The 17664-nt window shown below is 35.4% G+C and overlaps 1 protein-coding gene across 4 annotated transcripts in view; it reads left to right on the top strand.

The window, feature by feature from the left end:
* kiaa1549la (KIAA1549-like a) overlaps positions 1 to 17664 on the top strand; it is a 50197-nt gene that overhangs the window by 1156 nt on the left and 31377 nt on the right. The window lies entirely within an intron of this gene.

A 17664-nucleotide genomic window follows, 5' to 3' on the forward strand; every position in this document is an offset into this window, starting at 1 on the left:
TTGCGCACTCGCAAAAATCACCAAGTGGCGGGGGGAATATGGAAAAGTAGCTGAGGTGAAGGAATTTGGAGGATTTGATTGATCTCAGTTACTCGAATCCTTTGAATTACCAAAAAGATTCACTGATTCGTTCATTTTCTGTTATATCGATTCGCTATATAAACAACTGATTCGCAAAAATAAATAAATAAAAAATCACCAGTCTATTCCCGATTCGTTAAAATCTCTCACAAACTGTATAGGATATTTTGTTCATCCACTTCGAGACCATGAACAAAATGTTTTGTTTATTGATTTCATTGGCAAACTACATGTTTTGTTCATTCAAATTAGTTAACGAACTAGATGTATGGCATTAAAAGTTAGACATGAACACAGCGCCCAAGCGAATTACAGTAGCCTACTGCGCGCACAGTAAAATGTAAACCTGAAGAAAAATTTCGAGCACAAAAAATATGATTGTGTGCACACATGCCAGGACAAATAACAAAACCATAGACAGCAAGGTTACTACCACGGTCAAGGCACAGAAAGGTAGTAAAAACATCATTAAAATAGTCCATGTGACATCAGTGGTTCAACCTTTACGAAGCTACAAGAATACTTTTTGTGTGCAAAGAAAACAAAATTAAGGACTTTATTCAACAATTCCTCTCCTCTACTTCACCCCGGTGCCATTTTGGAGAATATCACAACACATGCGCATGCTATGATCAAAATGTAAACAATGTATGCGCGTGGTGCTGCATGCGCTGCGCTGTTTACGTTCAGATCAAAGCACACGCATACGTTGTTTAACGATGTTCTTACTACGTTTCTGGGCCTTGAATGTGGTAGTACCCTTGCAGTCTATGGAGGGGTCAGAGGGCTCTTGGATTTCATCAAAAATATCTTAATTTGTGTTCTGAAGATGAACAAAGGTCTTAGGAGTTTGGAACTACATGAGGGTGAGTAATTAATGATACAATTTTCATTTTTGGGTGAACTATCCCTTTAAGTTTTTGTTGCGCTCAGAATGGCGCAGTTCTGAAAAACAAACAAAAACAAAAAAAAAACCTATCACTTCCACGATTTAGAACGGATTGCTTTCATATTCTATGCAAAGCGTACCTAAGACACATTCACTCCAATGACAGAACGTCAAACGGACTCAGTTCAACAGCAAAACCACTATGTGCACCTTGTGAACAAAAAATGTGTATGAAAATACACTAGAACAATTTGTTCAATTAAATTATTTATTCAACTACAAAAACGGTTTGGTTCAGGTGGCAACTGCAATTACGGTTTACTGCTGTAATTCGTTTTGAAAGCCAAGACAAGCCAAGATTTAAATTCAATTTTATTTTTTATTTTTAACCATAAACTAACATTCTCACAATCTTCCAGGAACCAAGAAGTGTTAATTGTGTCAAAAATACATAAGAAGGGATCTTGTGATGATTCACATTCACAGTTATTACACATCATAAATCTAAGTCTTTTGCATTTTTATTAGAGATGCTAATTTTCAGATTTTTTGGAAGTGTGACCTGCCGATACCGATTTTTTCCAATTTCGATTTTCTTTCCAAGAACTATAATTGACAGCATATACAAACAAAAATCTATGCAAATTTCAATGCAAAAAAAATAATTATTTACATAATAAAAGAAATTATTAAACATAACAATTCCCCCAATCTGGACTAAGTTACAGATTTTCTCTCACTTAAACAACTCTCAAAATAAAGTGCTCTGTGACTGGAAAGAGGAAGAAATAGTTAACTTAAAATGAGTCGCTGTATGTAACAAAACAGATGTCATTTCCTACTATGTTTATAAATGGTCACCCCCCCCCCCCCTTAACCTTATTAAATATGTCATCTTTCACATCAAATTCTTACTTTGTTTCAATTAATTCAGTTAGCATAATAAGAAACTGTAGAGTTGTTACCATTCAAATGAAATTAGTATTAACAAACTCTGTCTTTCCACTGCTGAGGAAACAGAAGCTGCATCTGAAGTGGCATTAGATGCATTTACACAGACTGTTTGATGAAGCTGAGGTGCCATAAATGCATTTACACTGCAAAATTTCAAATGCATAAATTATTTTATAAGATTAATGTTTTACATATTTTTTTTTTAAAACATACAAATAAATGTTGAAAAAATGCAATGATACTTTTAAATATGACTAAACCACCAGTAGGTGGCGGCAAGTGTCTGTTTTAATGAGTGAGTCATTTATTCATTCATTCAGCCGATTCATTCAAACAGCTGATTCATTCAGAAACGATGCAAGTGACTGTCCTTATGAATGGGCCACTGAATCATTGACTCACTCGATTCGTTCAAAATCACCGCTGTGTGTTGCGCGGAGACACACATTTGACCACCATAATCTATCTCTAATTTTTTCCCCCCTCTTTAGGAAAGTCATAGAAACGCTGTTGAGGATTTTGTCTTTTTCTACTGGATAAAATGAGAACGCAAAAAGTATATTTGTTGAGGCTTCCATTCACAATTATAAAAGTTTACCCAATAAGACGACTTTCACTTCTCAGAACCCTGGAAGTGTTAAAAGCACCCATTTACCAAACAAGTGAATACATGGCCATGAAATATTTGAGCTATTGAATTATTTTATTATCTTGTAGAAACTGCAGAGAGACAGAACGCCAGCACAGCCAGTCAGTTATACAGTGTTATACTTGACTATAGTAATTTATTCATTAATAGTTGACTGCCGAACGATGCAACTAACCAATCAGAAGCAAGTATTCTAAAGAGCTGTGTAATAATAAGATACAATTGATTTTCAGTCTACGTCAGTGACAGTAGCAAAGTAAATCCGTGTTGTTGGCCATCTCCTGACATATCAATTGTTTTATCTCTTCCTAATACCCCATCCCCATTCCTCCTCAAAATGATACTGAAGTATAGACATTTCTAGTGGTACATTAATACGGCACTTCCAACCCCATTCACTTCTCTACTAATGAAAAGTGTTGCAATATATCTGTAGCCTTTGCCTGAGGACCAGAAGCGCATTTAACCAAAAAATGATTTAATTTGTGCAAACAAGTTCAGCGTTGATTATTTGAACTAACTCCAGGCATGACGTCCCTTTCTCGAAACAGCACAGATATCAAAAAGGCAGATTAGATTTTCTAAATCTAGAATTACAAGATAAATACATTTCTAAAGCTAGAATTACACCAGATTAGTTTTATTCGGGCACGCAGACATGCATCGGTCTGGACCATAGGCTTAATACACAGAGGTAAAGAGCCTATGCCTTTTCATTCATAAATCCGCCATTGTCCTTTTGGCTTTGAGCTGGGGCTATGGCGTATGGCCAGACACACTTGTGGCTTGCTGAGGATGAGGCATCTCTCCTCAATGCCCCTACAGTGATGCTCCTGCTAGTCAACAGGAGCCTGCTGTGCTATGTTGCCATGGGAACTGATCTACATTTTTTTTAAGCGGAGTGGAAAGAGCGAGTGTATTACCAGAATGACAGTGATGAACTGCTCCGTTTGATTTTCAAAGGCCTTTTTGTGGCCTCAGACCTGCAGTGACTGAGTTCAGCAATTAGTTGAACAGAACTAAACCGGATTCATGCTTTAATTGACTATTTTGTGGGATTGTTGTTTTGTCACCTGTCAGTTGAAAGGTTGTGTGTAACGGGGAACCATAGCCAAGTTTTAATGGAGTAGGCATAGTGTTTTTCCCCTGTGATCTGGGTGTAATTATTATAGCGGGTCTCTCGGTGCTTCTTAAGAAAAATCGATGGTGGTTTTGTTCGATAACTCGCATTTGAAAACACGGACCAGTCAATCTGATCCTCTCAAAATGTTTGAAGCATCACTGCAAAACCCATCTGTTCACCCTCAGGAGGAGAACTGCATTTAAAAAAAAAAACATGCAATGACAACAGCGGGAGTCTTTGATTCACAGCCATGTACTGTTCAAATGACTGAGAACAAAGGGAGAGCTCTTTACATAGTTAATACTGCCATTAAAATGATTTGCAACATAAAAGACTTTAGGGAAAAAATGAAATATGACATTGCTGTGAAATATTGATGTGCTTAAAGACAAGGTTGGCACAATATATTATGTATTAACTGGGCCTGTCAATCGATTATAAAATTTAATCTGATTAATTTCATTATATACTGATTATATATTAATATTTGCGGAGAAAAAGCATATGAAGATAGTTTCAAGACAATATATTATAGTTGGAGATGAGTAAAACATTAAACAGAAATCAATAAAATGATTATTTTGATATCTTGCAATGCATTTTTCTGAGACTAAGGCTGTAATTATCTACAGTATGAAGAGTGTGTTATGTTAAGTAATTTGGGTTTAATATTATTAATAATATTTTAATGAATTGGTATTAATAATATAACCCACTATTAATTAACAATTAATAAATATAATAATAAATAATAATTCTAACGACCCCTGAAGTTTAATACTACTAACAATCAATCAAAATAATAATAATTCATATTCTAAACACACCCCTAACCAGAATATTGAAGCATTTTTCAATGGCTAAGGCTGTAAATATCTACAAAATTATGAAAAGTGCCATTTAAGCTGTTTGGTTTGAATTAATTGTAGATGTTTAATACAATGAATAATAATTAATAAAAAAATTAACAACAGTAATAGAAATACTAACGATAATAATTATAATAATTCATAATTTGAACACACCTCCAACCATACTGTTGAAGGAATATCGATACAGTGCTGCCTTTCCATTATTTTTCAGTGTCTTCTTAAATTCACAATGTGGCCACACAGATGTCAAATAGTCGGTGAATTGTATCAGCAAAGGTGAAAAACCTAAATAAAGAGCATGGTTTTATTACTTTAAGCCTTTTGGCTTGTGCTTTAACCATTCATTTTGTTTGTCTTTACACACTCCATAGAATTACATTAGAGCCGGAATAAGCTTTGTTAGCACCAGGATTCTTTCCAGAGGGTCAGCGCCTGCCAGGAAAAAGATGCTGCACACACCACAACTAGTGTTGAAACGCTAAAATATCACATTTTAACAACTAGACGTGTGGCGCCTCAAACTGAAGCACAATTACAGTTTCCAGTAGGACAGAAGTCGGTCTTTTAATACGTATTTCTCTCAGTCTAATTACTGCCACTAGAGTCCTGAACCAGTTAATTATCTGCTGATGTCAGCTAGGACCAAAGCAGCTGATCTGCTTCCCTGACTGACCGTTTTCACAGCTGACATGTTCTCATTTCCGACGATTCCATGCTTCATTAGCGAAACAGTCCGTGTGAAAGTTGATTATGTCGAGTCTGATGCGCACGCTCTGTTTCCATATATAAAAAAGGTTATTCTTTTCCTGCTTCTTTCTTATGTGGCCTGCACAAATTCATGACTGTGCTAAAATCCTTACCAACAATTTGTATCGACGTTCCTCTGTCGTTGTAACAAATATATGGTGATTATATTCTTCTATAAGGATATATACTCGAAGGTGCATGCCTGGGACAAACATGCACATCTAATGCTGAAATAACTGTTGCAGTTATGAGTTCAGTAGCGACGACAGTGACTGTGTCATGATGGATGATCAGTACACAGCTTTGACAAGCCGTTAGCAAACAACCCATCTCTAGAGATGAATTACTTCAATCAGGTTGCCCACCACCTCTTCCGTCTTATGATTTGACCTGTGGATTCAGGATGTTTGGAGCAAAAATGGTTAGAGATTGTTTTCCTTGGCAGTTTATTGGGTAATTCTTCATGATATGAAAAATACTGTTGTACTTACTTTTTTGGTAGCATGACTCAGACTCAAGTGTAGGCCTAGACTAGCGTAGATAGTCTAGCATACTTTATTTAGAATTCTCATTGAGGATAACTAGGTATGAATAATGGGATCTGACAGTATTTATTCCATAACATTGTTATGATTTGTATTTGCTTTGCAGTTTTCGGAGTTATTTGTATGTAACGGTGTCATATAAATGTACAATATGATATTGTGACATTTGGAATTGTTACGAGCCAGATTTAAACTAGCAATATTTGATCTGACATTTATTGCATGACGTAATTATTTTCTGTTGGATGATATATGGGTTCCATAATATGACAGCATTTTAATGCCACTAAATGCTGTCAAAAATAAATAAATAAATGTAAGATTACAAGAATGAAGTCATATCATTGTGAGATTAAAGTATTTTGAGAATCAAGAGTCAGAAGTCTCAAAATATTACTTTATTCTTAAAACATTATGACTTTAACTTTGTTTTGTTACTTTATTCTCGTATTCCTATGAGTAATTCTGACTTTATTCTCAAACTATTCCAGGTTTAATTTCAAATAAGACTTTATTCTCAAATTGTTACAACTTTCTTCTCATAATATTTCAACTTTATTTTTATAATCGTAGAATATTTTTTTATTTTTACTTGGCACTAAAACGCTGTTATAATATTGATTATTGGCCGGTGATCGTATTTTTCCCATGTAATGCTTCCATAAAATTTATCTTCAAAAACTCAAGAACATTGTTAAATCTTTAGCGAATAACAAAATGATAATCCATTTTTCATACTGTCCATTATAATGTTATGATGCTTAAATTCACTTGTTGAATTTGTTAAATTCAATTTTTTTTTTTACTTTACATTTAAACAAAATGGTATAATTTAATATATAATATATATTTTCAATAATAATTTAGTGTTTTATTTTATATTTATGATTAATCCCATCCAAAATAAGTTTTTGTATATATAATATATGTATGTGTACTGTGTATATTTATTATGTATATATAAATAGTAAATATTTTGAAAATATTTACATGTATATATATTTATATTCTTATATTTCAGATTATATAAATATATTTAATATATAAACATAACATCTTTTCTTAAATATATACATGCATGTGTTTGTATTTTTATATACATAATAAATATACACAGTATACACACATATATTATGTAAACAAACCTTTTATTTTGGATGCGATTAATCGTGTTTGAAAGCACCAATTTATTTAGACAAAATATTATATTTTAATGCATAATACATATTTTACCATCATCCATTTATCGGTTGGCAGCCATAACATGAAAAATATTGATCTCTAATGTTTTGTATTAATTCTACAGCTTCTTGGTCATTTATTGCTTTATTACAGCTCTCTTGTTTGTCACTTGCCTATGAGGACATCTGCTATAACACAAGCCAGTCATTTTCAGGTCACGTGCATCGAGCTAATACTTAGATCCAGCCATCTGATGCCAACCATCTCCCTAAAAGTGTTCCTTTGCCAGGAGCGATGACAAACAAATATGTTTTATTTAATCTGTTTTGTTAATGAATGAACAGATTATGATGTCCATTATCCAAGCCATAAACCAAAGAGTTATCGTTTTGCTCCCTTTTACTCCCTCACTTTCATCTATTTCGCTTAGATCAAGGGATTGATGCTGACCCCTGCCAGATTAATACACAATTTGGAAAGCCCATAATGAAATTGTGTGCCAGCTCACACCTGAAAATCTCCTCAGGCTTATGAAATAAGGTTTATGGTGGGGAGGGGCTAATCTGGTTTGTGGGCAAGAAAAAGGGGCATTACGGGGTCAATGGATGCATAAACCGAGACATCTTTTGTTTTATGGTGCTTTTCGTATTGCGGTGCATGTTGGTAATTTAATTTTAGTTTTGTAGCTTTTATAGTGCATTCATTTTTTTTCAAAAGTACTTCAAAGCTCCAGACAGGCTCAGCTGTTCATGTTTCGGTGTCTGATGTCTGTCTGTCTTTTGGGCCTGATCAAAAGCTGCGTCCTCATTTTACTCTGCTGTTAATTTACACGGAACTCATAACTGTGGCCTGCTTTGACTCTAGAGGTGTTTGAAAACTAGTCAAAACGTCGTTCCAGCGAACACGCAGGAAAACCGGAGCAAATATCCAAACTAATTAGGCATGTGCAATCGCATAATTGTCTTTATGCTTGCGGAATCGCTTGCATAATTAAATCAGACGGCCGTCTTTGTTCTTGTTGATAGAATCGCCACATTCGATTTCGTTCCTACCCTTAAATATATTTAATGGCTAAACTGTTGCTTTCGTAGCTTGAAAGAAAAGTACTATGCTTTATGTTCACACCTGGAATTTCACACATGACAGTGCTCATTAGATGAGAAAAAGGAGAGAGGAGCTTTATGCATAATGAGCTCTGTCCTTGTCGAATCTCCGACGTCATCGGCTTTACCCTAATAAAATCCCTTGGGAAAAATGATGCCATGTAAAAGGAATGGGATTATCTATTTTTGCCTCCAGAGAAGGCTGATGTTATGTGGCCATGTCATGTTTACAATGCTAAAGCCCATAATATTCAGTGGAATTCGTGTGCAGAATGCATATTTCGAGGACTCTCGCTTGCTCTGCTCCGTTCCCTCAGGGTCAGATTGGCTTGAACATAAGAGATGGTCTGGAAAACTGGGAAAGAGACTGAGGGGCCAATTCACTAAACAGCTGCGCTACTTTTCTGTGCTGCATTACAGCACCAAAACCTGCATCTATATTCACTAACCAGCCGCAATCCAGTTTAACTAGGTGCTAAATGCACTGAAATAACACTTTTTTCGTGAGTGTTTAAATTAAAGGATTAGTTCACTCCAGAATTCAGATTTGCTAATCCGAGATGTTCATGTCTTCCCTCAAAAATTAAGGTTTTTAAGGGAAACATTCCAGGACTTTTCTCCTTATAGTGGACTTCAATGGGGATCAGCGGGTTGAAGGTCCAAACTGCAGTTTCAATGCAGATTCAAAGGGCTCTAAATGATTCCAGCCAAGGAATAAGGGGCTTATCTAGCGAAGCGATCAGTCATTTTCTAAAAAAATAAAATAAAATATTCTATACTTTTTAATCACAAATGCTTGTCTTGCACTGGCTCTGCGATGCGACCCAGTGTTTACAAAGTGCACGTGCAAAGAAAGTCAAACGCCCTTTACGAAAAAGGGTAAAACAACAATGGTGGACAGTTTGAAGTTTGAGGAGAAAATGAGATGGAGTTTTTTGCCTCACCCTACCTTTTTGAACCGAAGTACACAGACGAAGAACTAACCATGTGTGACCTTTCCAATGTGATTACGTAATGCGTGAAGTCGTAGACATGCGTCGCAGACCTGGTGCAAGACGAGCATTTGTGGTTAAAAAGTATAAAATATATACATTTTTTTTAGAAAATGGCCGATTGTTTCGATAGACTCAAATTCCATCTAGATTTAGTAGATGAAAATAACATTTTAGTTGATGAGAGAAATTGTTTATTTTCCCTGTTTTAGTGTGTTGTTACGGAAATAACATGTGACTTACACATTCTGACTAGCACGTAACTTGAAGAGTTCAAGTTCACATGTGAATTGACATCATTTTGTGCAGTTGAAAGTTATAATGTTTACATATACAATAATTATATGAATTGGTCAAAAACAGTTGGAAATGAAAATCCAAGTGGAAATCATTTTCTGAAATGGTTACTGAATTGAGATGTTTCTTGTAAAAAGTAAATGAATCCCTAGATTGTTCAAGGTATAATAACAGTATTTCACACTTCAAAATCTTCAGAGTAAAAATGACTTTTTCAGCTTTTTGAGTTCCCTATGCAGAATGATTCACTTTTTCCAAGTATAGCTATTCAAGTCATTCAAGCTATTCTAGTTGGGTTGACGGGGGAAAGAAAAAAAAAAATTACAACTTTTTTTTTTCAGTAATTTAACTGACGAGATTAACATTCATTTGCAAGCCAGCTTGATTTTGAATTTGATTACAATAAGGTCTGTGGTTGGGATTACATAAGAGACTTTACGTTCAGTTTATTGAACAACATAAATGGCATGGTTTTATACTTAAATTTAAAAGTACATTTTGAAACTTGTGTTTTTTACAAACATAAGTTGCTACATAAAGATTATAAGTTATTTGGTTTGTTACAGGGATAGTTCACCTCAAAAATGAAAATCCTGTCATCATTTAAAGTAAATGTCTTGTAAAATTTAATTTTTCTAAATTTCTCGTAAAAAAAGAAGATATTTTGGGGGGGGAAAAGGTTGATGGTCCCCATTGACTTCCATAGTATTTTTTTCCATTGTCAATGGGGACCATCACCTGTTTGGTTACTCATTTTCTACAAAATATCTTCTTTTGAGTTCAACGGAAATAAGAAACTCATACATGTTTGGAATAACTGAGTAAATGATGACAGAATTTTCATGTTTGGTGATTTAACCCTTTAAGCAAGTAAACTAGTAGTGGTTATTTTGAGTTACTTATCTAGCAATTTGCATTTGAAAAAACACACTGGCACTAAAATAACAAAGCATGCGCGAAATGATGCTAGCAGTAGCCGCTATTCATTCTTAGCAAACTCCCCTTGAGAGAGCGAGACACTCATTCACTTTTAATGGGGTTTGCAATAACCTGCTTTGCTCTTGAGACTCTGAAGTCAAGTGCGTCAAAGGTGTCCTGCACGAGCTCCTGAATATTCCAACACGTTCCAGAAGGGAATATGGAATCTTTTCCACTCTGTGTAAAAATTTATATCACTTCCAGTCAATGCCAGAGCTGAAACTAACCTATTCTGACAGTTGTGTAATGCAGTGAGAGGCTGGGAAAGTAAAACAAACACGGAAAAGCATTAGTTGAGCCTGCAGGTTTGCGCAGGAGGCTGAGGAGACACATGCTGTTACTAGAATTGATGGGAAAGTAGCGTGAGGGCTTGCAGTATTTCACTTTTGCTGTGTTGGCATGTCGAGCTCTCGGCATCTGATTGCTAATTTCATCTCGAGTCAAAATAAATCAGTCGTTGCATGCGTATTGTTTTGGTTTATGTTGTTCTTGCACTCCGTTATATGTTTGAATTTTTTAAATAGTAGATGATGTAATATTTCCGACTACTACATGAGTCTTTTTTAACCCTCCGGTGGAGAATATGATTAGTGTAAGTCAGTCGCATACACATCGTTTCCCCCCCACCCCCCAGACTCGACGGGAACTAGATGACCTACCCAGAGCTCTGCACGGAAGTCACATGACCCCCTTTATCCAATCAGCCGCTGCTCGGTGATGCTTACACAGATGTGTGATGGTGTTTGCCTCATCAGTTAGAGAGGCTGGAAGGGTACAGGCTGTTATTTTAATCAGATCTGTGTTTGTATCTTCGTCAATAATTCATGTCATCATCCTTTCAGCTAAACGGAGCCACAGCTTTTATGATTACAGCAGCTCAATGGCTCACTTTTCAGGATTGTGATGTAAAGGGGGGAGAAACTGGTGACATTATTTTAAGCACATTTCCTACCCAGTTTACATTCTCATTACTGTGATGCAAAAATCTAATTTTCATTACTGTGCTGGAAAAAACAAAAAAAAAGCAATGATATATGGTTATGCTGATTTAAATGTAAAAATCATTGTATTTCAGTCTTCTTTACTGTAATTTTGTGGTGAAATGTGCATGTAAGTAATGTCACAATTCATTTGGATGTTTTTATGCAAAAACTTTATTTATTTGTTTATTAGATGGATAATATTTATTTATTTATTTATGGCCACATAACTTCATTCTGAAAATAATTGAGGATGGATGGTGGAAATGGATTGAAGTTTCCTGCTCAAGTGAAAGAGGATTCAATCTTGATTATTTGGTTGGCATCTCATTTCTTTCCAATAGAATATACTGATGAATATATACAGTATGATATTATCTCTGTTTTGGCCTTTTTGCTACTTTTTCAACATGACAGTGGAAAAAAGACAGGAAATGATGGCGAAACCATGAAAGAAAATAATCATAAAATGTCACGAGACAAACTCAAACTTCCATTTCAACAGTGTTATTTTATTGTCATTGATTTACTGTTATAGATTTTGATTAATATTTAGATTTTTTAAGTGTAAAGTTTTTATTTTATTGTATTTTCTCTTTTCATTTTATTTAAAGTTTTGGTAATTTTTTGGTACGTTTTCTTATATGTCTACACTGTAAAAAGTGATAAGTTGACTTAACTTTAAAAAAAATTGAGGAAATCCATTGCCTTAAAATTATTAAGTAAATAATTTTTTTTTAGTTATTTTTATACTTATTTTTGTACTTATTTTTTTAATTGTCATTTACTTAAAATTTTTAAGGCAACGGGTTTCCTCAATTTTTTAAGTTAAGTCAACTTATCACTTTTTACAGTGTATGCATTTTTATTTTATTTTTTTCAGTTTTTCTTTTAGTTATTTTTATTACATCAAGTATTTTTTTATAGTTTATAAAATTTTTTGAAGAATCTTGAAAAATCTAGAATCCAAAAAACAAAAAAATACCAAAAGCAGTATAAATGTATTATAACAGTGATTTATATGGCTAGTGCACTTTATTTAAAGTATTCTGAAGCTGTACAATAGCTTTATGTTAGGACAAGACCAATATTTAAGTTAAAATGATCCCCCCTTTTTGTGTATATCAAGAGCTGTCTAACAATCTTCATGTTCCACAGAAAAACTAATAGCATGGGTTTGAAACGACATGAGGGTAAATAATTTATGATTTTTGGGGGTTAACTATGCTTATAAATGGAAAATCAGGAGTTAAAAACAGTGTGTTACATTTAATATACACCCAGGTTCTTAATTAGTGTTATTTAGTGATGTTTAACACAAACATTGATGCAGAGTTCGGCCATGTCATGTTGCTTTTAGACGCAGGACCAGATGCTTAGCCAGCGCTTGAATTATTCAAAGATGGGCTGTGCTCTGCAGCACTTACCCATCCCTGTGTTCTCAGCAGGTGTGCCGCCGTATATCAACTCTAAAAACACATATAGCCATCAGCAGAAGGATAAACTTTAATACAGCTCAAATCTCAAATCTGCTTGCCACTGCTGTTACCTCAGCTCCCGCCAAGAGCACACTGTTCCCTGTCTCTCAGATTTATCCCCTGCCTCATCTAAAAACAGTGATGGTGTTGGTGTGTGTGGGTTGTGCGTGTCCGCCATGCCCCTAATTTCCTTGCTCACAGCATTTTAAAATACACTGAAGGATGTGGGTTGTTGCTTAGTTTAAGGAAGGCCCTAAGGTGTTGTTTTTGCACCGGCTGTTCATATATTATGATGCATATTTTCCCTTTGCCTTAAGAAAAAGGAAGACAGAACTGGGATTTTATGCTTGAAAGGGATAGTTCAAATGAAAATGAAAATGGTGTCATTTTTAATCAACCTCAAACACGTTGTCAGGTGTCTGAAACAAGAACTTCCAAGAATAGAATCTGAATGTAAACATGAATACCCAAAGCAAATGTGCTGTGTTGTCTTAATTTAGTCTGGCCTTATCCAGCCCTGCCCTGCTGAGAGCAGTTTGTTGAAATGGGAGTCAATTGTTTCTTTTTTTATTTTCTTGCTGGCAGCTCTTCGTGGTTTAGTAGCTACAAGCCACTGTCATTATAGCCAAATTTTATGGTACAGTATGTGCTATGCCCTGTACATAATTAATTTACCATTACTGAGTGGCATAATTGGTGTTTTGAACATCATGATTAATAAACATGGTGCTAAACTGCTACAAAATGAGAACAGACCCTCATCCCCAATGGTACCACAGTGTTTTTAAGAATATACCTCGGTATTCTTTGACGTATCTTGGAATGCTATTGAAGTATAATCATGCAGTACCATGGTTTTACCACCTGACACCATCGTTGGCAATCCATGGTATTACCGTGTTGAAAGTTGAAAAACAGAAACCGGGTGTTTTTGAAGAATGATAGAAGACCTTGTTTGCAAATTTGGTGCATTTATCTCCACTGTTTTATGTATCTGAGCAGTTCGGAAATGAAAGTCCAATGTGTGGCACTTAAAGGTCAATGCTCTATCACATTTGAAGATAGCGTACCACCCACATTAAACCCTACTCTAAACCTAACCAATAGTGTTAACAAAGGCAAAAGCATAACAAATAGCATTTGCTGTAACAATCATGCCGTTTAAATGGATAGTTCACCCAAAAAATGAAAATTCTGTCATTAATTACTCACCCTTATGTTGTTCCAAACCCATAATACCTTCTTTCATCTTCGGAACACAAATTAAGATATTTTTAATGAAATCCGAGACTTTATGATCCTACATAGACAGCAACAAAACTGCCATATTCGTGGCTCAAAGGTAGAAAGGACATCGTTAAAATAGTCCATGTGACATTTTGGGTGAACTATTCCTTCAGGATTTCTTCTATAAGTCGTGATTTGCATTTCAGGGGACTTCTACCCAAGCGCCTCTCAATGTAATGCTAAACTAGGTGTGCTGCCGAGCATTTCTACTATAAAGTTGGTTATATGATGCAAATGTGTAAATATCTTAGTTTACACATCAAGTGTTTTGAGGTCATAACATAGTACTGAACAATGAGCTGCGTTAAAATAAATCAGTTATCTAGTTACTTCAATTATCTAACTACTGGTGTTCATTTGAGCTTTAAACTGCGGTGAATTGTATGTATCTATATGCTTTAGGATTTTGTGGCACAGTTTTTCCAATGAGACTTTTAAAAAAATAATTAATAGAAAAAAAGTCATTTTTTAGCCATGATATCATCTTTGAACTGTATACGATACTAATGCCGAAATATTTCCACAGCTGAAACTTTTGTATGTTGTCTGCTGTCAGTGTGTAATAATTTTGATATGCAATTCTCAAAGTGCTTTCTCTCCTGAGGGTTGATGGGTGTCCATTTGGATGACATCCCATTCCGTGTCAAAGCATTTAATCTGCTTCATTGCACATAGACGCCCTAATCTGCTTTGCTGTAAAACTTTATGATGTTGAAAATATGAAACACACCACAGGTTTAGAGAATGTGAAAGTGATTTTAAAATAACAAAATCCTCTTTGCAACTTATATTTATTTTTAGTACTATCAAGAAAATATTTAGATTTATGGTGTACCTATCGATAAAGGGAAAGTTCATCCAAAAATTAAAAGTCTATCATCATTACTCAAACAATGTCATCATTGCTTTTATGCAATAACAGTGATTGGGGACTGGAGATTTCAGGCTTAAAAAGAACACAAAAGCATAAATGTATTATAAAAACATTACGAGGGGTGAGAACCAGAAGGGGCGTAAGTGACATTTTTGGTGAAATGGAGATATATATATATCAAATGAAAGCTGTTAATGAGCTCTTTCTACTGGCAAAAGCACTCTCATCCATGAGTGTACAATTTTTTTTATTATAAACAATTGAAATCAGTACACAAAGTCAGATCAAACTATCGTAAAATGTTTGTTTCGGCTCTCCTGTAAAGTTGGTGAAATGTCACTTACACCTTTCTGGTTCTCACCTCTCAATTATAAATGTAGTCAACGTGATTCATGTGTCATATTTCAAGTGAGGCCATAGAGAGATTTTGAACAGACCTCAAGAACCACATCAGTCTGATTTGTTAACAAATCAATCATCAGTTTTGTGAATTGGATCAATGGGTTCGTTGAAAATATCTGAACAATTAATTCACAAACTAGAATCACAACTGCTTTGTTCACAAATTGGACATTGTTATCACTTTTCAGGGAAAATCAACTTATCTGTCAGTCTGTTTTTCACAGAAACCTCAGAAGACCTGGAATATAGTGCATGAGTCATACAGTATGTTTGCTTTTATAATATTTTGTGGTTCTTTTTTGTCATTTCTGAGCTTGACAGCCTCAGTTCCCATTCCTTTCGTTGTGTTGGAAAACAAATGGCCAGGATATTCTACAAAAAGCATCCGTTATATTCAAATTTGATTTGGAATGAAATTTTTGCATGAAATATCCCTTTAAATATTTACTTTATGATAAACAGATGTAATGTCGTTGCCTTCGTGATGCCACAACAAGATGCAACAAAAGCAGATGGGATCTATGAATAGACTACGGACGCAGATCTGTCCTGCTGGAATGGCGTGACTCCATGCTTCGGTTCCCCATATACTCCCTCATGGGCTTCAATGGCTTTGGCCTGTTACCCATCAGCCCCCTTCACCACCTGTCCTCATAATGGAGAAGGTCCATGTCTTTCTAGCCCACTGATCTCCAGTTACATTAAAGCAGGACAACTGCTTGGACAACATGTCCTTCATTTTTAACACTTGACGTCATTGATTAGAAAGCTCCCATATATAGAACAATATGCAGTGGCAGTGAGACCCTTTTGAGACCAGGCCACGCACTTGGGGACTTTGATGGATGAAGCCATCTTGGCATCTATCATCCTGTCTTCTAATCAGCTCGCTCTGTTCTGCCTGGCAGTAGAGTTTAATTGGCTCAGCTCACTGACCCAAGTCACGTGACCCATTATGGGGTACGTAAATCTTCTCAGGCCGGCAACAAGTGTACTTAAGTGTCTACAGCTTTCAGAGTTCATTGCTATCCCATTCACAGGAAGTGCAGTCATTAGGACGATGGGTTGGATGTACAGCCAGAGCCCCCTTCACACGACATCTCATCTTCTCTCTAGCTGCCTGTTAATCAGGACAATCCCATATGTTCTAACTGTCAGAGCAGGTGGCTATCTGTTGGAGAATAGGAATTCAACGTGACCGCTTACAGAATCTGCACACACACTCTTTCTCTAGAAAATCATTTTTAATTAGTATGTCTTGTTTTCTTGGTAAAAGATCATATTAATACCCAGTTAAAAGTTTTGATTTTGTTCTTGCAATATAGTGTGGAATCTAACCACCCATCCATCTTTATGATAGACATTTTTTGTAATGATGGATAGATCACCAGATTACATTTAAATGTTAGATATAATAGTAAAACTGATAGTATAGAAAGGTAGATAGTGTAGTAGATAATCCTATCCATCTATCTATCCATCTATCCATCCATTCATCCATCCCTCCATCCCTGTCTGTCATCCATTGCACCAGATAATTCTACACTATCTATCCATCCATCCCAGGTTAAAAAAGTACACTTCCATAATGTACTTAAAGTGCTCTATTTTTGCGCGCTAATTTTGTGCTTAATATACAAAAAAAAAAAATGATTCTTTAGTATTTCTTAAGATAAACTAAGTGTACTCAACTGTGCTATTTTGGGACACCATGAATATCCATCCATCCATCCATCTAGATTTGTAGAGTCACATCATTCACATTTACTCGTGCTTTTGCAACATTTTGTGCAGATGTAAGTTGCAATATTATGTTTATTTTGTTTGTGACTAATCTCATATAGGATCTGTTTGGGTGAGTTAATTAACCCGTAAGGAAAGAACTGAAGCATTAGGCTGCTCACTAGGAGCACAGTAAGAGAGTGAGAAAGAGACCAAGAGAGCTCTCAGCACCCAAGAAACCCTGCACATTTCTAATTTGGTCCTCCGGCTAAAGGATTTATGATTAATGTCCTCAAGTCACTATATTGTATGACTCCAGCCACGTTATGTTCCCCAAGATAAAAATAAAGTAAAGAGCTGTAAAGGTCGATTAATCACATTATTAATCATCTCAAATCGACTCGCCAACAGTCGTGGATGGCAATCGAGAGAAGGGCTGCTATGATTTTCTTTTTTGAAACGTTAAGCAAGCTAAATAATTCAAAGCTACCCAAGAGAGTAATGTTATT

This window comes from Onychostoma macrolepis, chromosome 25 (assembly GCF_012432095.1).
Source record: "Onychostoma macrolepis isolate SWU-2019 chromosome 25, ASM1243209v1, whole genome shotgun sequence".
Taxonomy (NCBI): Eukaryota; Metazoa; Chordata; class Actinopteri; order Cypriniformes; family Cyprinidae; genus Onychostoma; species Onychostoma macrolepis.